The sequence below is a fragment of the Leuresthes tenuis genome, unplaced genomic scaffold (assembly GCF_036924035.1).
Source record: "Leuresthes tenuis unplaced genomic scaffold, fLeuTen1.0.hap1 SCAF_1, whole genome shotgun sequence".
NCBI lineage: Eukaryota > Metazoa > Chordata > Actinopteri > Atheriniformes > Atherinopsidae > Leuresthes > Leuresthes tenuis.
In genome coordinates, this window is record NW_027325355.1 from 42448746 (window position 1) to 42474169 (window position 25424).

General features: G+C 46.7%; 2 non-coding genes and 57 pseudogenes across 2 annotated transcripts; all 59 read left to right on the forward strand.

The window, feature by feature from the left end:
- Positions 1-64: 64 nt before the first annotated feature.
- Positions 65-183, forward strand: LOC140290532 (5S ribosomal RNA; annotated as a pseudogene).
- Positions 184-452: 269 nt separating this feature from the next.
- LOC140294778 (5S ribosomal RNA) lies at positions 453-571 on the forward strand (annotated as a pseudogene).
- A 269-nt stretch (positions 572-840) lies between these two features.
- On the forward strand, positions 841-959 carry LOC140266559 (5S ribosomal RNA; annotated as a pseudogene).
- Positions 960-1231: 272 nt separating this feature from the next.
- Positions 1232-1350, forward strand: LOC140290012 (5S ribosomal RNA; annotated as a pseudogene).
- A 269-nt stretch (positions 1351-1619) lies between these two features.
- Positions 1620-1738, forward strand: LOC140292206 (5S ribosomal RNA; annotated as a pseudogene).
- A 269-nt stretch (positions 1739-2007) lies between these two features.
- On the forward strand, positions 2008-2126 carry LOC140299100 (5S ribosomal RNA). The gene has a single exon (XR_011914681.1). It is a non-coding gene; the product is annotated as a 5S ribosomal RNA (ribosomal RNA).
- A 269-nt stretch (positions 2127-2395) lies between these two features.
- Positions 2396-2514, forward strand: LOC140291718 (5S ribosomal RNA; annotated as a pseudogene).
- A 269-nt stretch (positions 2515-2783) lies between these two features.
- On the forward strand, positions 2784-2902 carry LOC140290013 (5S ribosomal RNA; annotated as a pseudogene).
- Positions 2903-3171: 269 nt separating this feature from the next.
- Positions 3172-3290, forward strand: LOC140292208 (5S ribosomal RNA; annotated as a pseudogene).
- Positions 3291-3559: 269 nt separating this feature from the next.
- LOC140299101 (5S ribosomal RNA) lies at positions 3560-3678 on the forward strand. The gene has a single exon (XR_011914682.1). It is a non-coding gene; the product is annotated as a 5S ribosomal RNA (ribosomal RNA).
- Positions 3679-3947: 269 nt separating this feature from the next.
- LOC140291719 (5S ribosomal RNA) lies at positions 3948-4066 on the forward strand (annotated as a pseudogene).
- Positions 4067-4335: 269 nt separating this feature from the next.
- LOC140300674 (5S ribosomal RNA) lies at positions 4336-4454 on the forward strand (annotated as a pseudogene).
- Positions 4455-4723: 269 nt separating this feature from the next.
- On the forward strand, positions 4724-4842 carry LOC140288548 (5S ribosomal RNA; annotated as a pseudogene).
- A 269-nt stretch (positions 4843-5111) lies between these two features.
- Positions 5112-5230, forward strand: LOC140290319 (5S ribosomal RNA; annotated as a pseudogene).
- Positions 5231-6275: 1045 nt separating this feature from the next.
- On the forward strand, positions 6276-6393 carry LOC140296182 (5S ribosomal RNA; annotated as a pseudogene).
- Positions 6394-6662: 269 nt separating this feature from the next.
- On the forward strand, positions 6663-6781 carry LOC140293145 (5S ribosomal RNA; annotated as a pseudogene).
- Positions 6782-7018: 237 nt separating this feature from the next.
- LOC140290533 (5S ribosomal RNA) lies at positions 7019-7137 on the forward strand (annotated as a pseudogene).
- A 269-nt stretch (positions 7138-7406) lies between these two features.
- Positions 7407-7525, forward strand: LOC140294780 (5S ribosomal RNA; annotated as a pseudogene).
- Positions 7526-7794: 269 nt separating this feature from the next.
- LOC140266570 (5S ribosomal RNA) lies at positions 7795-7913 on the forward strand (annotated as a pseudogene).
- Positions 7914-8185: 272 nt separating this feature from the next.
- On the forward strand, positions 8186-8304 carry LOC140290014 (5S ribosomal RNA; annotated as a pseudogene).
- A 269-nt stretch (positions 8305-8573) lies between these two features.
- On the forward strand, positions 8574-8692 carry LOC140292209 (5S ribosomal RNA; annotated as a pseudogene).
- Positions 8693-8961: 269 nt separating this feature from the next.
- LOC140290264 (5S ribosomal RNA) lies at positions 8962-9080 on the forward strand (annotated as a pseudogene).
- Positions 9081-9352: 272 nt separating this feature from the next.
- LOC140290016 (5S ribosomal RNA) lies at positions 9353-9471 on the forward strand (annotated as a pseudogene).
- A 269-nt stretch (positions 9472-9740) lies between these two features.
- On the forward strand, positions 9741-9859 carry LOC140274915 (5S ribosomal RNA; annotated as a pseudogene).
- A 269-nt stretch (positions 9860-10128) lies between these two features.
- On the forward strand, positions 10129-10247 carry LOC140266581 (5S ribosomal RNA; annotated as a pseudogene).
- A 647-nt stretch (positions 10248-10894) lies between these two features.
- LOC140291111 (5S ribosomal RNA) lies at positions 10895-11013 on the forward strand (annotated as a pseudogene).
- Positions 11014-11282: 269 nt separating this feature from the next.
- Positions 11283-11401, forward strand: LOC140266592 (5S ribosomal RNA; annotated as a pseudogene).
- Positions 11402-12048: 647 nt separating this feature from the next.
- Positions 12049-12167, forward strand: LOC140296887 (5S ribosomal RNA; annotated as a pseudogene).
- Positions 12168-12436: 269 nt separating this feature from the next.
- Positions 12437-12555, forward strand: LOC140266603 (5S ribosomal RNA; annotated as a pseudogene).
- A 272-nt stretch (positions 12556-12827) lies between these two features.
- On the forward strand, positions 12828-12946 carry LOC140294456 (5S ribosomal RNA; annotated as a pseudogene).
- Positions 12947-13215: 269 nt separating this feature from the next.
- Positions 13216-13334, forward strand: LOC140292210 (5S ribosomal RNA; annotated as a pseudogene).
- Positions 13335-13603: 269 nt separating this feature from the next.
- Positions 13604-13722, forward strand: LOC140266614 (5S ribosomal RNA; annotated as a pseudogene).
- A 272-nt stretch (positions 13723-13994) lies between these two features.
- On the forward strand, positions 13995-14113 carry LOC140291298 (5S ribosomal RNA; annotated as a pseudogene).
- A 269-nt stretch (positions 14114-14382) lies between these two features.
- LOC140292211 (5S ribosomal RNA) lies at positions 14383-14501 on the forward strand (annotated as a pseudogene).
- Positions 14502-14773: 272 nt separating this feature from the next.
- LOC140290017 (5S ribosomal RNA) lies at positions 14774-14892 on the forward strand (annotated as a pseudogene).
- A 269-nt stretch (positions 14893-15161) lies between these two features.
- On the forward strand, positions 15162-15280 carry LOC140292212 (5S ribosomal RNA; annotated as a pseudogene).
- Positions 15281-15549: 269 nt separating this feature from the next.
- On the forward strand, positions 15550-15668 carry LOC140266623 (5S ribosomal RNA; annotated as a pseudogene).
- Positions 15669-15937: 269 nt separating this feature from the next.
- LOC140285789 (5S ribosomal RNA) lies at positions 15938-16056 on the forward strand (annotated as a pseudogene).
- A 269-nt stretch (positions 16057-16325) lies between these two features.
- Positions 16326-16444, forward strand: LOC140295679 (5S ribosomal RNA; annotated as a pseudogene).
- Positions 16445-16713: 269 nt separating this feature from the next.
- Positions 16714-16832, forward strand: LOC140292977 (5S ribosomal RNA; annotated as a pseudogene).
- A 269-nt stretch (positions 16833-17101) lies between these two features.
- Positions 17102-17220, forward strand: LOC140292978 (5S ribosomal RNA; annotated as a pseudogene).
- A 397-nt stretch (positions 17221-17617) lies between these two features.
- LOC140282236 (5S ribosomal RNA) lies at positions 17618-17736 on the forward strand (annotated as a pseudogene).
- Positions 17737-18008: 272 nt separating this feature from the next.
- LOC140295055 (5S ribosomal RNA) lies at positions 18009-18127 on the forward strand (annotated as a pseudogene).
- Positions 18128-18396: 269 nt separating this feature from the next.
- Positions 18397-18515, forward strand: LOC140299175 (5S ribosomal RNA; annotated as a pseudogene).
- Positions 18516-18784: 269 nt separating this feature from the next.
- Positions 18785-18903, forward strand: LOC140285800 (5S ribosomal RNA; annotated as a pseudogene).
- A 269-nt stretch (positions 18904-19172) lies between these two features.
- On the forward strand, positions 19173-19291 carry LOC140295681 (5S ribosomal RNA; annotated as a pseudogene).
- A 269-nt stretch (positions 19292-19560) lies between these two features.
- On the forward strand, positions 19561-19679 carry LOC140292979 (5S ribosomal RNA; annotated as a pseudogene).
- A 269-nt stretch (positions 19680-19948) lies between these two features.
- On the forward strand, positions 19949-20067 carry LOC140288662 (5S ribosomal RNA; annotated as a pseudogene).
- A 269-nt stretch (positions 20068-20336) lies between these two features.
- On the forward strand, positions 20337-20455 carry LOC140291868 (5S ribosomal RNA; annotated as a pseudogene).
- Positions 20456-21500: 1045 nt separating this feature from the next.
- Positions 21501-21619, forward strand: LOC140295377 (5S ribosomal RNA; annotated as a pseudogene).
- A 397-nt stretch (positions 21620-22016) lies between these two features.
- Positions 22017-22136, forward strand: LOC140297285 (5S ribosomal RNA; annotated as a pseudogene).
- Positions 22137-22405: 269 nt separating this feature from the next.
- LOC140266629 (5S ribosomal RNA) lies at positions 22406-22524 on the forward strand (annotated as a pseudogene).
- A 272-nt stretch (positions 22525-22796) lies between these two features.
- LOC140312024 (5S ribosomal RNA) lies at positions 22797-22915 on the forward strand (annotated as a pseudogene).
- A 269-nt stretch (positions 22916-23184) lies between these two features.
- Positions 23185-23303, forward strand: LOC140292980 (5S ribosomal RNA; annotated as a pseudogene).
- Positions 23304-23700: 397 nt separating this feature from the next.
- LOC140282246 (5S ribosomal RNA) lies at positions 23701-23819 on the forward strand (annotated as a pseudogene).
- A 272-nt stretch (positions 23820-24091) lies between these two features.
- Positions 24092-24210, forward strand: LOC140285139 (5S ribosomal RNA; annotated as a pseudogene).
- Positions 24211-24479: 269 nt separating this feature from the next.
- On the forward strand, positions 24480-24598 carry LOC140301127 (5S ribosomal RNA; annotated as a pseudogene).
- Positions 24599-24867: 269 nt separating this feature from the next.
- On the forward strand, positions 24868-24986 carry LOC140295682 (5S ribosomal RNA; annotated as a pseudogene).
- Positions 24987-25255: 269 nt separating this feature from the next.
- On the forward strand, positions 25256-25374 carry LOC140297076 (5S ribosomal RNA; annotated as a pseudogene).
- Positions 25375-25424: the final 50 nt, after the last annotated feature.

Here is a 25424-nt window from a genome sequence, read left to right on the forward strand (position 1 = left end):
GGTTGCATAGAGGAACCGTATGATTCCAGTACCTATATAATGCACATTTGTCAGAGACATTTTTGCTTACGGCCACACCACCCTGAATAAGCCCGACCTCGTCTGATCTCGGACGCCAAGCAGGGTTGTACCTGGTTAGTACTTGGATGGGAGACAGCTTGGGAATACCAGGTGCTGTAAGCTTTTTCTCTTCTCTCTACCACCTGCATGTCTTTTGTTGCAACGTCTGATCACCCTGTGACACGTGAAGAAGTTGGTCATCTTCAGCTGCTGCTGCTTTGTTGGCTGACACGAAGTGATCTGAGAGTCTCAGTTTCAGTTGCAGATAATGATCACATCAGAGAAGATGATTTGCCCGCTACACATCAGCCTTTCTCGGCAATTATCTGGTTGCATAGAGGAACCGTATGATTCCAGTACCTATATAATGCACATTTGTCAGAGACATTGTTGCTTACGGCCACACCACCCTGAATAAGCCCGACCTCGTCTAATCTCGGACGCCAAGCAGGGTTGTACCTGGTTAGTACTTGGATGGGAGACAGCTTGGGAATACCAGGTGCTGTAAGCTTTTTCTCTTCTCTCTACCACCTGCATGTCTTTTGTTGCAACGTCTGATCACCCTGTGACACGTGAAGAAGTTGGTCATCTTCAGCTGCTGCTGCTTTGTTGATAGACACGAGGTGATCTGAGAGTCTCAGTTTCAGCTCCAGAGAATAATCACATCAAGGAGGAAGATGAACCCACTACAAGTCAGCCTTTTTCGGCAATTATCTGGTTATACAGAGGAAGTGTATGATTCCAGTACCTATATAATGCACATTTGTCACCGATATTGTTGCTTACGGCCACACCACCCTGAATAAGCCCGACCTCGTCTGATCTCGGAAGCCAAGCACGGTTGGGCCTGGTTAGTACTTGAATGGGAGACCGCTTGGGAATACCAGGTACCTTAAGCTTTTTCTCTTCTCTCTACCACCTGCATGTCTTTTGTTGCAACGTCTGATCACCCTGTGACACATGAGGAAGTTGGTCATCTTCAGCTTCTGCTTCTTTGTTGGCAGACACGAAGTGATCTGAGAGTCTCATGTTCAGCTGGAGAAAATTATCACGTCAGGGAAGAAGATGATTTGCCCGCTACACATCAGCCTTTCTCGGCAATTATCTGGTTGCATAGAGGAACCGTATGATTCCAGTACCTATATAATGCACATTTGTCAGAGACATTGTTGCTTACGGCCACACCACCCTGAATAAGCCCGACCTCGTCTGATCTCGGACGCCAAGCAGGGTTGTACCTGGTTAGTACTTGGATAGGAGACAGCTTGGGAATACCAGGTGCTGTAAGCTTTTTCTCTTCTCTCTACCACCTGCATGTCTTTTGTTGCAACGTCTGATCACCCTGTGACACGTGAAGAAGTTGGTCATCTTCAGCTGCTGCTGCTTTGTTGATAGACACGAGGTGATCTGAGAGTCTCAGTTTCAGTTGCAGAGAATGATCACATCAGAGAAGATGATTTGTCCGCTACACATCAGCCTTTCTCGGCAATTATCTGGTTGCATAGAGGAACCGTATGATTCCAGTACCTATATAATGCACATTTGTCAGAGACATTGTTGCTTACGGCCACACCACCCTGAATAAGCCCGACCTCGTCTGATCTCGGACGCCAAGCAGGGTTGTACCTGGTTAGTACTTGGATAGGAGTCAGCTTGGGAATACCAGGTGCTGTAAGCTTTTTCTCTTCTCTCTACCACCTGCATGTCTTTTGTTGCAACGTCTGATCACCCTGTGACACGTGAAGAAGTTGGTCATCTTCAGCTGCTACTGCTTTGTTGATAGACACGAGGTGATCTGAGAGTCTCAGTTTCAGCTCCAGAGAATAATCACATCAAGGAGGAAGATGAATCCACTACAAGTCAGCCTTTTTCGGCAATTATCTGGTTATACAGAGGAAGTGTATGATTCCAGTACCTATATAATGCACATTTGTCACCGATATTGTTGCTTACGGCCACACCACCCTGAATAAGCCCAACCTCGTCTGATCTCGGAAGCCAAGCAGGGTTGGGCCTGGTTAGTACTTGAATGGGAGACCGCTTGGGAATACCAGGTGCTGTAAGCTTTTTCTCTTCTCTCTACCACCTGCATGTCTTTTGTTGCAACGTCTGATCACCCTGTGACACATGAGGAAGTTGGCCATCTTCAGCTGCTGCTGCTTTGTTGGAAGACACGAAGTGATCTGAGAGTCTCAGTTTCAGCTAAAGAGAATAATCACTTCAGGGAAGAAGATGTGCCCACTACAGATCAGCCTTTCTCAGCAATTATCTGGTTACATAGAGGAACCGTATGATTCCTGTACTTATATAATGCACATTTGTCAGACACATTGTTGCTTACGGCCACACCACCCTGAACATGCCCGACCTCGTCTGATCTCGGAAGCCAAGCAGGGTTGAACCTCCTTAGTACTTGGATGGGAGACTGCTTGGGAATACCAGGTGCTGTAAGCTTCTTCTCTTCTCTCTACCACCTGCATGTCTTTTGTTGCAACGTCTGATCACCCTGTGACACATGAGGAAGTTGGTCATCTTCAGCTGCTGCTGCTTTGTTGGCTGACACGAAGTGATCTGAGAGTCTCAGTTTAAGTTGCAGAGAATGATCACATCAGAGAAGATGATTTGCCCGCTACACATCAGCCTTTCTCGGCAATTATCTGGTTGCATAGAGGAACCGTATGATTCCAGTACCTATATAATGCACATTTGTCAGAGACATTGTTGCTTACGGCCACACCACCCTGAATAAGCCCGACCTCGTCTGATCTCGGACGCCAAGCAGGGTTGTACCTGGTTAGTACTTGGATAGGAGACAGCTTGGGAATACCAGGTGCTGTAAGCTTTTTCTCTTCTCTCTACCACCTGCATGTCTTTTGTTGCAACGTCTGATCACCCTGTGACACGTGAAGAAGTTGGTCATCTTCAGCTGCTGCTGCTTTGTTGATAGACACGAGGTGATCTGAGAGTCTCAGTTTCAGTTGCAGAGAATGATCACATCAGAGAAGATGATTTGTCCGCTACACATCAGCCTTTCTCGGCAATTATCTGGTTGCATAGAGGAACCGTATGATTCCAGTACCTATATAATGCACATTTGTCAGAGACATTGTTGCTTACGGCCACACCACCCTGAATAAGCCCGACCTCGTCTGATCTCGGACGCCAAGCAGGGTTGTACCTGGTTAGTACTTGGATAGGAGTCAGCTTGGGAATACCAGGTGCTGTAAGCTTTTTCTCTTCTCTCTACCACCTGCATGTCTTTTGTTGCAACGTCTGATCACCCTGTGACACGTGAAGAAGTTGGTCATCTTCAGCTGCTACTGCTTTGTTGATAGACACGAGGTGATCTGAGAGTCTCAGTTTCAGCTCCAGAGAATAATCACATCAAGGAGGAAGATGAATCCACTACAAGTCAGCCTTTTTCGGCAATTATCTGGTTATACAGAGGAAGTGTATGATTCCAGTACCTATATAATGCACATTTGTCACCGATATTGTTGCTTACGGCCACACCACCCTGAATAAGCCCAACCTCGTCTGATCTCGGAAGCCAAGCAGGGTTGGGCCTGGTTAGTACTTGAATGGGAGACCGCTTGGGAATACCAGGTGCTGTAAGCTTTTTCTCTTCTCTCTACCACCTGCATGTCTTTTGTTGCAACGTCTGATCACCCTGTGACACATGAGGAAGTTGGCCATCTTCAGCTGCTGCTGCTTTGTTGGAAGACACGAAGTGATCTGAGAGTCTCAGTTTCAGCTAAAGAGAATAATCACTTCAGGGAAGAAGATGTGCCCACTACAGATCAGCCTTTCTCAGCAATTATCTGGTTACATAGAGGAACCGTATGATTCCTGTACTTATATAATGCACATTTGTCAGACACATTGTTGCTTACGGCCACACCACCCTGAACATGCCCGACCTCGTCTGATCTCGGAAGCCAAGCAGGGTTGAACCTCCTTAGTACTTGGATGGGAGACTGCTTGGGAATACCAGGTGCTGTAAGCTTCTTCTCTTCTCTCTACCACCTGCATGTCTTTTGTTGCAACGTCTGATCACCCTGTGACACATGAGGAAGTTGGTCATCTTCAGCTGCTGCTGCTTTGTTGGCTGACACGAAGTGATCTGAGAGTCTCAGTTTAAGTTGCAGAGAATGATCACATCAGAGAAGATGATTTGCCCGCTACACATCAGCCTTTCTCGGCAATTATCTGGTTGCATAGAGGAACCGTATGATTCCAGTACCTATATAATGCACATTTGTCAGAGACATTGTTGCTTACGGCCACACCACCCTGAACATGCCCGACCTCGTCTGATCTCGGAAGCCAAGGAGGGTTGGGCCTGGTTAGTACTTAAATGGGAGACCGCTTGGGAATACCAGGAGCTGTAAGCTTTTTGTCTTCTCTCGACCACCTGCATGTCTTTTGTTGCAACGTCTGATCACCCTGTGACACATGAGGAAGTTGGTCATCTTCAGCTGCTGCTGCTTTGTTGGCAGACACGAAGTGATCTGAGAGTCTCAGTTTCAGCTGCAGAGAATAATCACATCAGGGAAGAAGATGTTTCCATAACAAGTCAGCCTTTCTCTGCAATTATCTGGTTACATAGAGGAAGTGTATGATTCCAGTACCTATATAATGCACATTTGTCACAGAAATTGTTCCTTACGGCCACACCACCCTGAATAAGCCCGACCTCGTCTGATCTCGGAAGCCAAGGAGGGTTGGGCCTGGTTAGTACTTTAATGGGAGACTGCTTGGGAATACCAGGTGCTGTAAGCGTTTTCTCTTCTCTCTACAACCTGCATGTCTTTTGTTGCAACGTCTGATCACCCTGTGACACATGAGGAAGTTGGTCATCTTCAGCAGCTGCTGCTTTGTTGGCAGACACGAAGTGATCTGAGAGTCTCAGTTTCAGCTGAAGAGAATGATCACATCAGAGAAGATGATACACCCGCTACACATCAGCCTTTCTCGGCAATTATCTGGTTGCATAGAGGAACCGTATGATTCCAGTGCCTATATAATGCACATTTGTCAGATACATTGCTGCTTACGGCCACACCACCCTGAACATGCCCGACCTCGTCTGATCTCAGAAGCCAAGCAGGTTTGGTCCTGGTTAGTACTTGAATGGGAGACTGCTTGGGAATACCAGGTGCTGTAAGCGTTTTCTCTTCTCTCTACAACCTGCATGTCTTTTGTTGCAACGTCTGATCACCCTGTGACACATGAGGAAGTTGGTCATCTTCAGCAGCTGCTGCTTTGTTGGCAGACACGAAGTGATCTGAGAGTCTCAGTTTCAGCTGAAGAGAATGATCACATCAGAGAAGATGATATGCCCACTACACATCAGCCTTTCTCGGCAATTATCTGGTTTCATAGAGCAAGTGTATGATTCCAGTACCTATATAATTCACATTTGTAACAGATATTGTCGCTTACCGCCACACCACCCTGAATAAGCCCCACCTTGTCTTATCTCGGAAGCCAAGCAGGGTTGGGTCTGGTTTGTACTTCAATGGGAGACTGCTTGGGAATACCAGGTGCTGTAAGCTGTTTCTCTTCTCTCTACCACCTGCATGTGTTTTTTTGCAACGTCTGATCACCCTGTGACACATGAGGAAGTTGGTCATCTTCAGCTGCTGCTGCTTTGTTGGCAGACACGAAGTGATCTAAGAGTCTCAGTTTCAGCTGAAGAGAATGATCACATCAGAGAAGATGATATCCCCACTACACATCAGCCTTTCTCGGCAATTATCTGGTTTCATAGAGGAAGTGTATGATTCCAGTACCTATATAATTCACATTTGTAACAAATATATTTGCTTACCGCCACACCACCCTGAATAAGCCCCACCTTGTCTTATCTCGGAAGCCAAGTAGGGTTGGGCCTGGTTAGTACTTAGATGGGAGTCTGTTTGGGATTACCAGGTGCTGTAAGCTTTTTGTCTTCTCTCGACCACCTGCATGTCTTTTGTTGCAACGTCTGATCACCCTGTGACACATGAGGAAGTTGGTCATCTTCAGCTCCTGCTGCTTTGTTGGCAGACATGAGGTAATCTGAGAGTCTCAGTTTCAGCTGGAGAGAATAATCACATCAGAGAAGAAGATGTGCCCACTACAAGTCAGCTTTTCTCTGCAATTATTTGGTTGCATAGAGGAACCGTATGATTCCAGTACCTATATAATGCACATTTGTCACAGACATTGTCGCTTACGGCCACACCACCCTGAATAAGCCCGACCTCGTCTGATCTCGGAAGCCAAGCAGGTTTAGGCCTGCTTAGTATTTGATGGGAGACTGCTTGGGAATACCAGGTGCTGTAAGCTTTTTCTCTTCTCTCTACCACCTGCATGTCTTTTGTTGCAACGTCTGATCACCCTGTGACACGTGAAGAAGCTGGTCATCTTCAGCTGCTGCTGCTTTGTTGATAGACACGAGGTGATCTGAGAGTCTCAGTTTCAGCTCCAGAGAATAATCACATCAAGGAGGAAGATGAACCCACTATAAGTCAGCCTTTTTCGGCAATTATCTGGTTATACAGAGGAAGTGTATGATTCCAGTACCTATATAATGCACATTTGTCACCGATATTGTTGCTTACGGCCACACCACCCTGAATAAGCCCAACCTCGTCTGATCTTGGAAGCCAAGCAGGGTTGGCCCTCCTTAGTACTTGGATGGGAGACTGCTTGGGAATACCAGGTGCTGTAAGCTTCTTCTCTTCTCTCTACCACCTGCATGTCTTTTGTTGCAACTTCTGATCACCCTGTGACACATGAGGAAGTTGGTCATCTTCAGCTGCTGCTGCTTTGTTGGCTGACACGAAGTGATCTGAGAGTCTCAGTTTCAGTTGCAGATAATGATCACATCAGAGAAGATGATTATCTGGTTGCATAGAGGAACCGTATGATTCCAGTACCTATATAATGCACATTTGTCAGAGACATTTTTGCTTACGGCCACACCACCCTGAATAAGCCCGACCTCGTCTGATCTCGGACGCCAAGCAGGGTTGTACCTGGTTAGTACTTGGATGGGAGACAGCTTGGGAATACCAGGTGCTGTAAGCTTTTTCTCTTCTCTCTACCACCTGCATGTCTTTTGTTGCAACGTCTGATCACCCTGTGACACGTGAAGAAGTTGGTCATCTTCAGCTGCTGCTGCTTTGTTGGCTGACACGAAGTGATCTGAGAGTCTCAGTTTCAGTTGCAGATAATGATCACATCAGAGAAGATGATTTGCCCGCTACACATCAGCCTTTCTCGGCAATTATCTGGTTGCATAGAGGAACCGTATGATTCCAGTACCTATATAATGCACATTTGTCAGAGACATTGTTGCTTACGGCCACACCACCCTGAATAAGCCCGACCTCGTCTAATCTCGGACGCCAAGCAGGGTTGTACCTGGTTAGTACTTGGATGGGAGACAGCTTGGGAATACCAGGTGCTGTAAGCTTTTTCTCTTCTCTCTACCACCTGCATGTCTTTTGTTGCAACGTCTGATCACCCTGTGACACGTGAAGAAGTTGGTCATCTTCAGCTGCTGCTGCTTTGTTGATAGACACGAGGTGATCTGAGAGTCTCAGTTTCAGCTCCAGAGAATAATCACATCAAGGAGGAAGATGAACCCACTACAAGTCAGCCTTTTTCGGCAATTATCTGGTTATACAGAGGAAGTGTATGATTCCAGTACCTATATAATGCACATTTGTCACCGATATTGTTGCTTACGGCCACACCACCCTGAATAAGCCCGACCTCGTCTGATCTCGGAAGCCAAGCACGGTTGGGCCTGGTTAGTACTTGAATGGGAGACCGCTTGGGAATACCAGGTACCTTAAGCTTTTTCTCTTCTCTCTACCACCTGCATGTCTTTTGTTGCAACGTCTGATCACCCTGTGACACATGAGGAAGTTGGTCATCTTCAGCTTCTGCTTCTTTGTTGGCAGACACGAAGTGATCTGAGAGTCTCATGTTCAGCTGGAGAAAATTATCACGTCAGGGAAGAAGATGATTTGCCCGCTACACATCAGCCTTTCTCGGCAATTATCTGGTTGCATAGAGGAACCGTATGATTCCAGTACCTATATAATGCACATTTGTCAGAGACATTGTTGCTTACGGCCACACCACCCTGAATAAGCCCGACCTCGTCTGATCTCGGACGCCAAGCAGGGTTGTACCTGGTTAGTACTTGGATAGGAGACAGCTTGGGAATACCAGGTGCTGTAAGCTTTTTCTCTTCTCTCTACCACCTGCATGTCTTTTGTTGCAACGTCTGATCACCCTGTGACACGTGAAGAAGTTGGTCATCTTCAGCTGCTGCTGCTTTGTTGATAGACACGAGGTGATCTGAGAGTCTCAGTTTCAGTTGCAGAGAATGATCACATCAGAGAAGATGATTTGTCCGCTACACATCAGCCTTTCTCGGCAATTATCTGGTTGCATAGAGGAACCGTATGATTCCAGTACCTATATAATGCACATTTGTCAGAGACATTGTTGCTTACGGCCACACCACCCTGAATAAGCCCGACCTCGTCTGATCTCGGACGCCAAGCAGGGTTGTACCTGGTTAGTACTTGGATAGGAGTCAGCTTGGGAATACCAGGTGCTGTAAGCTTTTTCTCTTCTCTCTACCACCTGCATGTCTTTTGTTGCAACGTCTGATCACCCTGTGACACGTGAAGAAGTTGGTCATCTTCAGCTGCTGCTGCTTTGTTGATAGACACAAGGTGATCTGAGAGTCTCAGTTTCAGCTCCAGAGAATAATCACATCAAGGAGGAAGATGAATCCACTACAAGTCAGCCTTTTACGGCAATTATCTGGTTATACAGAGGAAGTGTATGATTCCAGTACCTATATAATGCACATTTGTCACCGATATTGTTGCTTACGGCCACACCACCCTGAATAAGCCCGACCTCGTCTGATCTCAGAAGCCAAGCACGGTTGGGCCTGGTTAGTACTTGAATGGGAGACCGCTTGGGAATACCAGGTACCTTAAGCTTTTTCTCTTCTCTCTACCACCTGCATGTCTTTTGTTGCAACGTCTGATCACCCTGTGACACATGAGGAAGTTGGTCATCTTCAGCTTCTGCTGCTTTGTTGGCAGACACGAAGTGATCTGAGAGTCTCATGTTCAGCTGGAGAAAATTATCACGTCAGGGAAGAAGATGATTTGCCCGCTACACATCAGCCTTTCTCTGCAATTATCTGGTTGCATAGAGGAACCGTATGATTCCAGTACCTATATAATGCACATTTGTCAGAGACATTGTTGCTTACGGCCACACCACCCTGAATAAGCCCGACCTCGTCTGATCTCGGACGCCAAGCAGGGTTGTACCTGGTTAGTACTTGGATAGGAGACAGCTTGGGAATACCAGGTGCTGTAAGCTTTCTCTCTTCTCTCTACCACCTGCATGTCTTTTGTTGCAACGTCTGATCACCCTGTGACACTTGAAGAAGTTAGTCATCTTCAGCTGCTGCTGCTTTGTTGATAGACACGAGGTGATCTGAGAGTCTCAGTTTCAGCTGCAGAGAATAATCACATCAAGGAGGAAGATGAACCCACTACAAGTCAGCCTTTTTCGGCAATTATCTGGTTATACAGAGGAAGTGTATGATTCCAGTACCTATATAATGCACATTTGTCACCAAAATTGTTGCTTATGGCCACACCACCCTGAATAAGCCCAACCTCGTCTGATCTCGGAAGCCAAGCAGGGTTGGGCCTGGTTAGTACTTGAATGGGAGACTGCTTGGGAATACCAGGTGCCTTAAGCTTTTTCTCTTCTCTCTACCACCTGCATGTCTTTTGTTGCAACGTCTGATCACCCTGTGACACATGAGGAAGTTGGTCATCTTCATTTTCTGCTGCTTTGTTGGCAGACACGAAGTGATCTGAGAGTCTCAGTTTCAGCTGAAGAGAATAATCACATCAAGGAGGAAGATGAACCCACTACAAGTCAGCCTTTTTCGGCAATTATCTGGTTACACAGAGGAAGTGTATGATTCCAGTACCTATATAATGCACAATTGTCACCGATATTTTTGCTTACGGCCACACCACCCTGAATAAGCCCGACCTCGTCTGATCTCGGAAGCCAAGCACGGTTGGGCCTGGTTAGTACTTGAATGGGAGACCGCTTGGGAATACCAGGTACCTTAAGCTTTTTCTCTTCTCTCTACCACCTGCATGTCTTTTGTTGCAACGTCTGATCACCCTGTGACACATGAGGAAGTTGGTCATCTTCAGCTTCTGCTGCTTTGTTGGCAGACACGAAGTGATCTGAGAGTCTCATGTTCAGCTGGAGAAAATTATCACGTCAGGGAAGAAGATGTGCCCACTACAGATCAGCCTTTCTCAGCAATTATCTGGTTACATAGAGGAACCGTATGATTCCTGTACTTATATAATGCACATTTGTCAGACACATTGTTGCTTACGGCCACACCACCCTGAACATGCCTGATCTCGTAAGCCAAGCAGGGTTGAGCCTCCTTAGTACTTGGATGGGAGACTGCTTGGGAATACCAGGTGCTGTAAGCTTTTTCTCTTCTCTCTACCACCTGCATGTCTTTTGTTGCAACGTCTGATCACCCTGTGACACATGAGGAAGTTGGTCATCTTCAGCTGCTGCTGCTTTGTTGGCTGACACGAAGTGATCTGAGAGTCTCAGTTTAAGTTGCAGAGAATGATCACATCAGAGAAGATGATTTGCCCGCTACACATCAGCCTTTCTCGGCAATTATCTGGTTGCATAGAGGAACCGTATGATTCCAGTACCTATATAATGCACATTTGTCAGAGACATTGTTGCTTACGGCCAGACCACCCTGAATAAGCCCGACCTCGTCTGATCTCGGACGCCAAGCAGGGTTGTACCTGGTTAGTACTTGGATGGGAGACAGCTTGGGAATACCAGGTGCTGTAAGCTTTTTCTCTTCTCTCTACCACCTGCATGTCTTTTGTTGCAACGTCTGATCACCCTGTGACACGTGAAGAAGTTAGTCATCTTCAGCTGCTGCTGCTTTGTTGATAGACACGAGGTGATCTGAGAGTCTCAGTTTCAGCTGCAGAGAATAATCACATCAAGCAGGAAGATGAACCCACTACAAGTCAGCCTTTTTCGGCAATTATCTGGTTATACAGAGGAAGTGTATGATTCCAGTACCTATATAATGCACAATTGTCACCGATATTTTTGCTTACGGCCACACCACCCTGAATAAGCCCGACCTCGTCTGATCTCGGAAGCCAAGCACGGTTGGGCCTGGTTAGTACTTGAATGGGAGACCGCTTGGGAATACCAGGTACCTTAAGCTTTTTCTCTTCTCTCTACCACCTGCATGTCTTTTGTTGCAACGTCTGATCACCCTGTGACACATGAGGAAGATGGTCATCTTCAGCTTCTGCTGCTTTGTTGGCAGACACGAAGTGATCTGAGAGTCTCATGTTCAGCTGGAGAAAATTATCACGTCAGGGAAGAAGATGTGCCCACTACAGATCAGCCTTTCTCAGCAATTATCTGGTTACATAGAGGAACCGTATGATTCCTGTACTTATATAATGCACATTTGTCAGACACATTGTTGCTTACGGCCACACCACCCTGAACATGCCTGATCTCGTAAGCCAAGCAGGGTTGAGCCTCCTTAGTACTTGGATGGGAGACTGCTTGGGAATACCAGGTGCTGTAAGCTTTTTCTCTTCTCTCTACCACCTGCATGTCTTTTGTTGCAACGTCTGATCACCCTGTGACACATGAGGAAGTTGGTCATCTTCAGCTGCTGCTGCTTTGTTGGCTGACACGAAGTGATCTGAGAGTCTCAGTTTAAGTTGCAGAGAATGATCACATCAGAGAAGATGATTTGCCCGCTACACATCAGCCTTTCTCGGCAATTATCTGGTTGCATAGAGGAACCGTATGATTCCAGTACCTATATAATGCACATTTGTCAGAGACATTGTTGCTTACGGCCACACCACCCTGAATAAGCCCGACCTCGTCTAATCTCGGACGCCAAGCAGGGTTGTACCTGGTTAGTACTTGGATGGGAGACAGCTTGGGAATACCAGGTGCTTTAAGCTTTTTCTCTTCTCTCTACCACCTGCATGTCTTTTGTTGCAACGTCTGATCACCCTGTGACACGTGAAGAAGTTGGTCATCTTCAGCTGCTGCTGCTTTGTTGATAGACACGAGGTGATCTGAGAGTCTCAGTTTCAGCTCCAGAGAATAATCACATCAAGGAGGAAGATGAACCCACTACAAGTCAGCCTTTTTCGGCAATTATCTGGTTATACAGATGAAGTGTATGATTCCAGTACCTATATAATGCACATTTGTCACCGATATTGTTGCTTACGGCCACACCACCCTGAATAAGCCCGACCTCGTCTGATCTCGGAAGCCAAGCACGGTTGGGCCTGGTTAGTACTTGAATGGGAGACCGCTTGGGAATACCAGGTACCTTAAGCTTTTTCTCTTCTCTCTACCACCTGCATGTCTTTTGTTGCAACGTCTGATCACCCTGTGACACATGAGGAAGTTGGTCATCTTCAGCTTCTGCTGCTTTGTTGGCAGACACGAAGTGATCTGAGAGTCTCATGTTCAGCTGGAGAAAATTATCACGTCAGGGAAGAAGATGATTTGCCCGCTACACATCAGCCTTTCTCGGCAATTATCTGGTTGCATAGAGGAACCGTATGATTCCAGTACCTATATAATGCACATTTGTCAGAGACATTGTTGCTTACGGCCACACCACCCTGAATAAGCCCGACCTAGTCTGATCTCGGACGCCAAGCAGGGTTGTACCTGGTTAGTACTTGGATAGGAGACAGCTTGGGAATACCAGGTGCTGTAAGCTTTTTCTCTTCTCTCTACCACCTGCATGTCTTTTGTTGCAACGTCTGATCACCCTGTGACACGTGAAGAAGTTGGTCATCTTCAGCTGCTGCTGCTTTGTTGGCTGACACGAAGTGATCTGAGAGTCTCAGTTTCAGTTGCAGATAATGATCACATCAGAGAAGATGATTTCCCCGCTACACATCAGCCTTTCTCGGCAATTATCTGGTTGCATAGAGGAACCGTATGATTCCAGTACCTATATAATGCACATTTGTCAGAGACATTGTTGCTTACGGCCACACCACCCTGAATAAGCCCGACCTCGTCTGATCTCGGACGCCAAGCAGGGTTGTACCTGGTTAGTACTTGGATAGGAGTCAGCTTGGGAATACCAGGTGCTGTAAGCTTTTTCTCTTCTCTCTACCACCTGCATGTCTTTTGTTGCAACGTCTGATCACCCTGTGACACGTGAAGAAGTTGGTCATCTTCAGCTGCTGCTGCTTTGTTGATAGACACAAGGTGATCTGAGAGTCTCAGTTTCAGCTCCAGAGAATAATCACATCAAGGAGGAAGATGAATCCACTACAAGTCAGCCTTTTTCGGCAATTATCTGGTTATACAGAGGAAGTGTATGATTCCAGTACCTATATAATGCACATTTGTCACCGATATTGTTGCTTACGGCCACACCACCCTGAATAAGCCCGACCTCGTCTGATCTCGGAAGCCAAGCACGGTTGGGCCTGGTTAGTACTTGAATGGGAGACCGCTTGGGAATACCAGGTACCTTAAGCTTTTTCTCTTCTCTCTACCACCTGCATGTCTTTTGTTGCAACGTCTGATCACCCTGTGACACATGAGGAAGTTGGTCATCTTCAGCTTCTGCTGCTTTGTTGGCAGACACGAAGTGATCTGAGAGTCTCATGTTCAGCTGGAGAAAATTATCACGTCAGGGAAGAAGATGATTTGCCCGCTACACATCAGCCTTTCTCGGCAATTATCTGGTTGCATAGAGGAACCGTATGATTCCAGTACCTATATAATGCACATTTGTCAGAGACATTGTTGCTTACGGCCACACCACCCTGAATAAGCCCGACCTCGTCTGATCTCGGACGCCAAGCAGGGTTGTACCTGGTTAGTACTTGGATAGGAGACAGTTTGGGAATACCAGGTGCTGTAAGCTTTTTCTCTTCTCTCTACCACCTGCATGTCTTTTGTTGCAACGTCCGATCACCCTGTGACACGTGAAGAAGTTGGTCATCTTCAGCTGCTGCTGCTTTGTTGATAGACACGAGGTGATCTGAGAGTCTCAGTTTCAGTTGCAGAGAATGATCACATCAGAGAAGATGATTTGTCCGCTACACATCAGCCTTTCTCGGCAATTATCTGGTTGCATAGAGGAACCGTATGATTCCAGTACCTATATAATGCACATTTGTCAGAGACATTGTTGCTTACGGCCACACCACCCTGAATAAGCCCGACCTCGTCTGATCTCGGACGCCAAGCAGGGTTGTACCTGGTTAGTACTTGGATAGGAGTCAGCTTGGGAATACCAGGTGCTGTAAGCTTTTTCTCTTCTCTCTACCACCTGCATGTCTTTTGTTGCAACGTCTGATCACCCTGTGACACATGAGGAAGTTGGTCATCTTCAGCTTCTGCTGCTTTGTTGGCAGACACGAAGTGATCTGAGAGTCTCATGTTCAGCTGGAGAAAATTATCACGTCAGGGAAGAAGATGATTTGCCCGCTACACATCAGCCTTTCTCGGCAATTATCTGGTTGCATAGAGGAACCGTATGATTCCAGTACCTATATAATGCACATTTGTCAGAGACATTGTTGCTTACGGCCACACCACCCTGAATAAGCCCGACCTCGTCTGATCTCGGACGCCAAGCAGGGTTGTACCTGGTTAGTACTTGGATAGGAGACAGCTTGGGAATACCAGGTGCTGTAAGCTTTTTCTCTTCTCTCTACCACCTGCATGTCTTTTGTTGCAACGTCTGATCACCCTGTGACACGTGAAGAAGTTGGTCATCTTCAGCTGCTGCTGCTTTGTTGATAGACACGAGGTGATCTGAGAGTCTCAGTTTCAGTTGCAGAGAATGATCACATCAGAGAAGATGATTTGTCCGCTACACATCAGCCTTTCTCGGCAATTATCTGGTTGCATAGAGGAACCGTATGATTCCAGTACCTATATAATGCACATTTGTCAGAGACATTGTTGCTTACGGCCACACCACCCTGAATAAGCCCGACCTCGTCTGATCTCGGACGCCAAGCAGGGTTGTACCTGGTTAGTACTTGGATAGGAGTCAGCTTGGGAATACCAGGTGCTGTAAGCTTTTTCTCTTCTCTCTACCACCTGCATGTCTTTTGTTGCAACGTCTGATCACCCTGTGACACGTGAAGAAGTTGGTCATCTTCAGCTGCTGCTGCTTTGTTGATAGACACGAGGTGATCTGAGAGTCTCAGTTTCAGCTCCAGAGAATAATCACATCAAGGAGGAAGATGAACCCACTACAAGTCAGCCTTTTTCGGCAATTATCTGGTTATACAGAGGAAGTGTATGATTCCAGTACCTATATAATGCACATTTGTCACCGATATTGTTGCTTACGGCCACACCACCCTGAATAAGCCCGACCTCGTCTGATCTCGGAAGCCAAGCACGGTTGGGCCTGGTTAGTACTTGAATGGGAGACCGCTTGGGAATACCAGGTACCTTAAGCTTTTTCTCTTCTCTCTACCACCTGCATGTCTTTTGTTGCAACGTCTGATCACCCTGTGACACATGAGGAAGTTGGTCATCTTCAGCTGTTGCTGCTTTGTTGGAAGACACGAAGTGATCTGAGAGTCTCAGTTTCAGCTGAAGAGAATAATCACGTCAGGGAAGAAGATGTGCCCACTACACATCAGCCTTTCTCAGCAATTATCTGGTTACATAGAGGAACCGTATGATTCCTGTACTTATATAATGCACATTTGTCACAGACATTGTTGCTTACGGCCACACCACCCTGAATATGCCTGACCTCGTCTGATCTCGGAAGCCAAGCAGAGTTGGGCCTGGTTAGCACTTGGGTGGGAGACCGCTTGAAAATACCAGGTGCTGTAAGCTTTTTCTCTTCTCTCTACCACCTGCATGTCTTTTTTTGCAACGTCTGATCACCCTGTGACACATGAGGAAGTTGGTCATCTTCAGCTGCTGCTGCTTTGTTGGCAGACACAGAGTGATCTGAGAGTCTCAGTTTCAGCTGCAGAGAATAATCACATCAGGGAAGAATATGTGCCCACTACAAGTCAGCCTTTCTCGGCAATTATCTGGTTTCATAGAGGAAGTGTATGATTCCAGTACCTATATAATGCACATTTGTCACAGAAATTGTTCCTTACGGCCACACCACCCTGAATAAGCCTGACCTCGTCTGATCTCGGAAGCCGAGGAGGGTTGGGCCTGGTTAGTACTTTAATGGGAGACTGCTTGGGAATACCAGGTGCTGTAAGCGTTTTCTCTTCTCTCTACAACCTACATGTCTTTTGTTGCAACGTCTGATCACCCTGTGACACATGAGGTATTTGGTCATCTTCAGCTGCGGCTGCTTTGTTGGCAAACACGAAGTGATCTGAGAGTCTCAGTTTCAACTGAAGAGAATAATGACGTCAGGGAAGAAGATGTGCCGACTACACATCAGCCTTTCTCAGCAATTATCTGGTTACATAGAGGAACCGTATGATTCCTGTACTTATATAATGCACATTTGTCAGACACATTGTTGCTTACGGCCACACCACCCTGAACATGCCCGACCTCGTCTGATCTCGGAAGCCAAGCAGGGTTGAGCCTCCTTAGTACTTGGATGGGAGACAGCTTGGGAATACCAGGTGCTGTAAGCTTTTTCTCTTCTCTCTACCACCTGCATGTCTTTTGTTGCAACGTCTGATCACCCTGTGACACATGAGGAAGTTGGCCATCTTCAGCTGCTGCTGCTTTGTTGGAAGACACGAAGTGATCTGAGAGTCTCAGTTTCAGCTAAAGAGAATAATCACTTCAGGGAAGAAGATGTGCCCACTACAGATCAGCCTTTCTCAGCAATTATCTGGTTACATAGAGGAACCGTATGATTCCTGTACTTATATAATGCACATTTGTCAGACACATTGTTGCTTACGGCCACACCACCCTGAACATGCCCGACCTCGTCTGATCTCGGAAGCCAAGCAGGGTTGAGCCTCCTTAGTACTTGGATGGGAGACAGCTTGGGAATACCAGGTGCTGTAAGCTTTTTCTCTTCTCTCTACCACCTGCATGTCTTTTGTTGCAACGTCTGATCACCCTGTGACACATGAGGAAGTTGGTCATCTTCAGCTGCTGCTGCTTTGTTGGCTGACACGAAGTGATCTGAGAGTCTCAGTTTCAGTTGCAGAGAATGATCACATCAGAGAAGATGATTTGCCCGCTACACATCAGCCTTTCTCGGCAATTATCTGGTTGCATAGAGGAACCGTAGTTGGCAGACACGAAGTGATCTGAGAGTCTCAGTTTCAGCTGCAGAGAATAATCACGTCAGGGAAGAAGATGTGCCCACTACACATCAGCCTTTCTCGGAAATGATCTGGTTGCATAGAGGAACCGTATGATTCCAGTACCTATATAATGCACATTTGTCAGAGACATTGTTGCTTACGGCCACACCACCCTGAACATGCCCGACCTCGTCTGATCTCGGAAGCCAAGGAGGGTTGGGCCTAGTTAGTACTTGGATGGAAGACCTCTTGGGAATACCAGGTGCTTTAAGCTTTTTCTCTTCTCTCTACCACCTGCATGTCTTTTGTTGCAACGTCTGATCAGCCTATGACACATGAGGAAGTTGGTCATCTTCAGCAGCTGCTGCTGCTTTGTTGGCAGACACGAAGTGATCTGAGAGTCTCAGTTTCAGTTGCAGAGAATGATCACATCAGAGAAGATTATTTGCCCGCTACACATCAGCCTTTCTCGGCAATTATCTGGTTGCATAGAGGAACCGTATGATTCCAGTACCTATATAATGCACATTTGTCAGAGACATTGTTGCTTACGGCCACACCACCCTGAAGAAGCCTGACCTCGTCTGATCTCGGACGCCAAGCAGGGTTGTACCTGGTTAGTACTTGGATGGGAGACAGCTTGGGAGTACCAGGTGCTGTAAGCTTTTTCTCTTCTCTCTACCACCTGCATGTGTTTTGTTGCAACGTCTGATCACCCTGTGACACGTGAAGAAGTTGGTCATCTTCAGCTGCTGCTGCTTTGTTGATAGACACGAGGTGATCTGAGAGTCTCAGTTTCAGCTGAAGAGAATAATCACATCAAGGAGGAAGATGAGCCCACTACAAGTCAGCCTTTTTCGGCAATTATCTGGTTACACAGAGGAAGTGTATGATTCCAGTACCTATATAATGCACATTTGTCACCGATATTGTTGCTTACGGCCACACCACCCTGAATAAGCCCGACCTCGTCTGATCTCGGAAGCCAAGCAGGGTTGGGCCTGGTTAGTACTTTAATGGGAGACTGCTTGGGAATACCAGGTGCTGTAAGCGTTTTCTCTTCTCTCTACAACCTGCATGTCTTTTGTTGCAACGTCTGATCACCCTGTGACACATGAGGAAGTTGGTCATCTTCAGCTGTTGCTGCTTTGTTGGAAGACACGAAGTGATCTGAGAGTCTCAGTTTCAGCTGAAGAGAATAATCACGTCAGGGAAGAAGATGTGCCCACTACACATCAGCCTTTCTCAGCAATTATCTGGTTACATAGAGGAACCGTATGATTCCTGTACTTATATAATGCACATTTGTCACAGACATTGTTGCTTACGGCCACACCACCCTGAATATGCCTGACCTCGTCTGATCTCGGAAGCCAAGCAGAGTTGGGCCTGGTTAGCACTTGGGTGGGAGACCGCTTGAAAATACCAGGTGCTGTAAGCTTTTTCTCTTCTCTCTACCACCTGCATGTCTTTTTTTGCAACGTCTGATCACCCTGTGACACATGAGGAAGTTGGTCATCTTCAGCTGCTGCTGCTTTGTTGGCAGACACAGAGTGATCTGAGAGTCTCAGTTTCAGCTGCAGAGAATAATCACATCAGGGAAGAATATGTGCCCACTACAAGTCAGCCTTTCTCGGCAATTATCTGGTTTCATAGAGGAAGTGTATGATTCCAGTACCTATATAATGCACATTTGTCACAGAAATTGTTCCTTACGGCCACACCACCCTGAATAAGCCTGACCTCGTCTGATCTCGGAAGCCGAGGAGGGTTGGGCCTGGTTAGTACTTTAATGGGAGACTGCTTGGGAATACCAGGTGCTGTAAGCGTTTTCTCTTCTCTCTACAACCTACATGTCTTTTGTTGCAACGTCTGATCACCCTGTGACACATGAGGTATTTGGTCATCTTCAGCTGCGGCTGCTTTGTTGGCAAACACGAAGTGATCTGAGAGTCTCAGTTTCAACTGAAGAGAATAATGACGTCAGGGAAGAAGATGTGCCGACTACACATCAGCCTTTCTCAGCAATTATCTGGTTACATAGAGGAACCGTATGATTCCTGTACTTATATAATGCACATTTGTCAGACACATTGTTGCTTACGGCCACACCACCCTGAACATGCCCGACCTCGTCTGATCTCGGAAGCCAAGCAGGGTTGAGCCTCCTTAGTACTTGGATGGGAGACAGCTTGGGAATACCAGGTGCTGTAAGCTTTTTCTCTTCTCTCTACCACCTGCATGTCTTTTGTTGCAACGTCTGATCACCCTGTGACACGTGAAGAAGTTAGTCATCTTCAGCTGCTGCTGCTTTGTTGATAGACACGAGGTGATCTGAGAGTCTCAGTTTCAGCTGCAGAGAATAATCACATCAAGGAGGAAGATGAACCCACTACAAGTCAGCCTTTTTCGGCAATTATCTAGTTATACAGAGGAAGTGTATGATTCCAGTACCTATATAATGCACATTTGTCACCAATATTGTTGCTTACGGCCACACCACCCTGAATAAGCCCGACCTCGTCTGATCTCGGAAGCCAAGCAGTGTTGGGCCTGGTTAGTACTTTAATGGGAGACTGCTTGGGAATACCAGGTTCTGTAAGCGTTTTCTCTTCTCTCTACAACCTGCATGTCTTTTGTTGCAACGTCTGATCACCCTGTGACACATGAGGAAGTTGGTCATCTTCAGCAGCTGCTGCTTTGTTGGCAGACACGAAGTGATCTGAGAGTCTCAGTTTCAGCTGTAGAGAATAATCACATCAGGGAAGAAGATGTTTCCATAACAAGTCAGCCTTTCTCTGCAATTATCTGGTTACATAGAGGAAGTGTATGATTCCAGTACCTATATAATGCACATTTGTCACAGAAATTGTTCCTTACGGCCACACCACCCTGAATAAGCCCGACCTCGTCTGATCTCGGAAGCCAAGGAGGGTTGGGCCTGGTTAGTACTTTAATGGGAGACTGCTTGGGAATACCAGGGGCTGTAAGCGTTTTCTCTTCTCTCTACAACCTGCATGTCTTTTGTTGCAACGTCTGATCACCCTGTGACACATGAGGAAGTTGGTCATCTTCAGCAGCTGCTGCTTTGTTGGCAGACACGAAGTGATCTGAGAGTCTCAGTTTCAGCTGCAGAGAATAATCACATCAAGGAGGAAGATGAACCCACTACAAGTCAGCCTTTCTCGGCAATTATCTGGTTTCATAGAGCAAGTGTATGATTCCAGTACCTATATAATTCACATTTGTAACAGATATTGTCGCTTACCGCCACACCACCCTGAATAAGCCCCACCTTGTCTTATCTCGGAAGCCAAGCAGGGTTGGTTCTGGTTTGTACTTCAATGGGAGACTGCTTGGGAATACCAGGTGCTGTAAGCTGTTTCTCTTCTCTCTACCACCTGCATGTGTTTTGTTGCAACGTCTGATCACCCTGTGACACATGAGGAAGTTGGTCATCTTCAGCTGCTGCTGCTTTGTTGGCAGACACGAAGTGATCTGAGAGTCTCAGTTTCAGCTGAAGAGAATGATCACATCAGAGAAGATGATATGCCCACTACACATCAGCCTTTCTCGGCAATTATCTGGTTTCATAGAGGAAGTGTATGATTCCAGTACCTATATAATTCACATTTGTAACAAATATATTTGCTTACCGCCACACCACCCTGAATAAGCCCCACCTTGTCTTATCTCGGAAGCCAAGTAGGGTTGGGCCTGGTTAGTACTTAGATGGGAGACTGCTTGGGATTACCAGGTGCTGTAAGCTTTTTGTCTTCTCTTGACCACCTGCATGTCTTTTGTTGCAACGTCTGATCACCCTGTGACACATGAGGAAGTTGGTCATCTTCAGCTCCTGCTGCTTTGTTGGCAGACATGAGGTAATCTGAGAGTCTCAGTTTCAGCTGGAGAGAATAATCACATCAGAGAAGAAGATGTGCCCACTACAGATCAGCCTTTCTCAGCAATTATCTGGTTACATAGAGGAACCGTATGATTCCTGTACTTATATAATGCACATTTGTCAGACACATTGTTGCTTACGGCCACACCACCCTGAACATGCCCGACCTCGTCTGATCTCGGAAGCCAAGCAGGGTTGAGCCTCCTTAGTACTTGGATGGGAGACAGCTTCGGAATACCAGGTGCTGTAAGCTTTTTCTCTTCTCTCTACCACCTGCACGTCTTTTGTTGCAACGTCTGATCACCCTGTGACACATGAGGAAGTTGGTCATCTTCAGCTGCGGCTGCTTTGTTGGCTGACACGAAGTGATCTGAGAGTCTCAGTTTAAGTTGCAGAGAATGATCACATCAGAGAAGATGATTTGCCCGCTACACATCAGCCTTTCTCGGCAATTATCTGGTTGCATAGAGGAACCGTAGTTGGCAGACACGAAGTGATCTGAGAGTCTCAGTTTCAGCTGCAGAGAATAATCACGTCAGGGAAGAAGATGTGCCCACTACACATCAGCCTTTCTCAGCAATTATCTGGTTACATAGAGGAACCGTATGATTCCAGTACCTATATAATGCACATTTGTCAGAGACGTTGTTGCTTACGGCCACACCACCCTGAATAAGCCCCTTCCTCGTCTGATCTCGGACGCCAAGCAGGGTTGTACCTGGTTAGTACTTGGATGGGAGACAGCTTGGGAATACCAGGTGCTGTAAGCTTTTTCTCTTCTCTCTACCACCTGCATGTCTTTTGTTGCAACGTCTGATCACCCTGTGACACGTGAAGAAGTTGGTCATCTTCAGCTGCTGCTGCTTTGTTGATAGACACGAGGTGATCTGAGAGTCTCAGTTTCAGCTCCAGAGAATAATCACATCAAGGAGGAAGATGAACCCACTACAAGTCAGCCTTTTTCGGCAATTATCTGGTTATACAGAGGAAGTGTATGATTCCAGTACCTATATAATGCACATTTGTCACCGATATTGTTGCTTACGGCCACACCACCCTGAATAAGCCCGACCTCGTCTGATCTCGGAAGCCAAGCACGGTTGGGCCTGGTTAGTACTTGAATGGGAGACCGCTTGGGAATACCAGGTACCTTAAGCTTTTTCTCTTCTCTCTACCACCTGCATGTCTTTTGTTGCAACGTCTGATCACCCTGTGACACATGAGGAAGTTGGTCATCTTCAGCTTCTGCTGCTTTGTTGGCAGACACGAAGTGATCTGAGAGTCTCATGTTCAGCTGGAGAAAATTATCACGTCAGGGAAGAAGATTATTTGCCCGCTACACATCAGCCTTTCTCGGCAATTATCTGGTTGCATAGAGGAACCGTATGATTCCAGTACCTATATAATGCACATTTGTCACCGATGTTGTTGCTTACGGCCACACCACCCTGAATAAGCCCAACCTCGTCTGATCTCGGAAGCCAAGCAGGGTTGGGCCTGGTTAGTACTTGAATGGGAGACCGCTTGGGAATACCAGGTGCCTTAAGCTTTTTCTCTTCTCTCTACCACCTGCATGTCTTTTGTTGCAACGTCTGATCACCCTGTGACACATGAGGAAGTTGGCCATCTTCAGCTGCTGCTGCTTTGTTGGAAGACACGAAGTGATCTGAGAGTCTCAGTTTCAGCTAAAGAGAATAATCACTTCAGGGAAGAAGATGTGCCCACTACAGATCAGCCTTTCTCAGCAATTATCTGGTTACATAGAGGAACCGTATGATTCCTGTACTTATATAATGCACATTTGTCAGACACATTGTTGCTTACGGCCACACCACCCTGAACATGCCCGACCTCGTCTGATCTCGGAAGCCAAGCAGGGTTGAGCCTCCTTAGTACTTGGATGGGAGACAGCTTGGGAATACCAGGTGCTGTAAGCTTTTTCTCTTCTCTCTACCACCTGCATGTCTTTTGTTGCAACGTCTGATCACCCTGTGACACATGAGGAAGTTGGTCATCTTCAGCTGCTGCTGCTTTGTTGGCTGACACGAAGTGATCTGAGAGTCTCAGTTTCAGTTGCAGAGAATGATCACATCAGAGAAGATGATTTGCCCGCTACACATCAGCCTTTCTCGGCAATTATCTGGTTGCATAGAGGAACCGTAGTTGGCAGACACGAAGTGATCTGAGAGTCTCAGTTTCAGCTGCAGAGAATAATCACGTCAGGGAAGAAGATGTGCCCACTACACATCAGCCTTTCTCGGAAATGATCTGGTTGCATAGAGGAACCGTATGATTCCAGTACCTATATAATGCACATTTGTCAGAGACATTGTTGCTTACGGCCACACCACCCTGAACATGCCCGACCTCGTCTGATCTCGGAAGCCAAGGAGGGTTGGGCCTAGTTAGTACTTGGATGGAAGACCTCTTGGGAATACCAGGTGCTTTAAGCTTTTTCTCTTCTCTCTACCACCTGCATGTCTTTTGTTGCAACGTCTGATCACCCTATGACACATGAGGAAGTTGGTCATCTTCAGCAGCTGCTGCTGCTTTGTTGGCAGACACGAAGTGATCTGAGAGTCTCAGTTTCAGTTGCAGAGAATGATCACATCAGAGAAGATTATTTGCCCGCTACACATCAGCCTTTCTCGGCAATTATCTGGTTGCATAGAGGAACCGTATGATTCCAGTACCTATATAATGCACATTTGTCAGAGACATTGTTGCTTACGGCCACACCACCCTGAACATGCCCGACCTCGTCTGATCTCGGACGCCAAGCAGGGTTGTACCTGGTTAGTACTTGGATGGGAGACAGCTTGGGAATACCAGGTGCTGTAAGCTTTTTCTCTTCTCTCTACCACCTGCATGTGTTTTGTTGCAACGTCTGATCACCCTGTGACACATGAGGAAGTTGGTCATCTTCAGCTGTTGCTGCTTTGTTGGAAGACACGAAGTGATCTGAGAGTCTCAGTTTCAGCTGAAGAGAATAATCACGTCAGGGAAGAAGATGTGCCCACTACACATCAGCCTTTCTCAGCAATTATCTGGTTACATAGAGGAACCGTATGATTCCTGTACTTATATAATGCACATTTGTCACAGACATTGTTGCTTACGGCCACACCACCCTGAATATGCCTGACCTCGTCTGATCTCGGAAGCCAAGCAGAGTTGGGCCTGGTTAGTACTTGGGTGGGAGACCGCTTGAAAATACCAGGTGCTGTAAGCTTTTTCTCTTCTCTCTACCACCTGCATGTCTTTTTTTGCAACGTCTGATCACCCTGTGACACATGAGGAAGTTGGTCATCTTCAGCTGCTGCTGCTTTGTTGGCAGACACAGAGTGATCTGAGAGTCTCAGTTTCAGCTGCAGAGAATAATCACATCAGGGAAGAATATGTGCCCACTACAAGTCAGCCTTTCTCGGCAATTATCTGGTTTCATAGAGGAAGTGTATGATTCCAGTACCTATATAATGCACATTTGTCACAGAAATTGTTCCTTACGGCCACACCACCCTGAATAAGCCTGACCTCGTCTGATCTCGGAAGCCGAGGAGGGTTGGGCCTGGTTAGTACTTTAATGGGAGACTGCTTGGGAATACCAGGTGCTGTAAGCGTTTTCTCTTCTCTCTACAACCTACATGTCTTTTGTTGCAACGTCTGATCACCCTGTGACACATGAGGTATTTGGTCATCTTCAGCTGCGGCTGCTTTGTTGGCAAACACAAAGTGATCTGAGAGTCTCAGTTTCAGCTGAAGAGAATGATCACGTCAGGGAACAAGATGTGCCCACTACACATCAGCCTTTCTCTGCAATTATCTGGTTGCATAGAGGAACCGTATGATTCCAGTACCTATATAATGCACATTTTTCAGAGATATTGTTGCTTACGGCCACACCACCCTGAACATCCCCTTCCTCGTCTGATCTCGGAAGCCAAGCACAGTTGGGCCTGGTTTGTACTTGGATGGAAGACCTCTTGGGAATACCAGGTGCTTTAAGCTTTTTCTCTTCTCTCAACCACCTGCATGTCTTTTGTTGCAATGTCTGATCA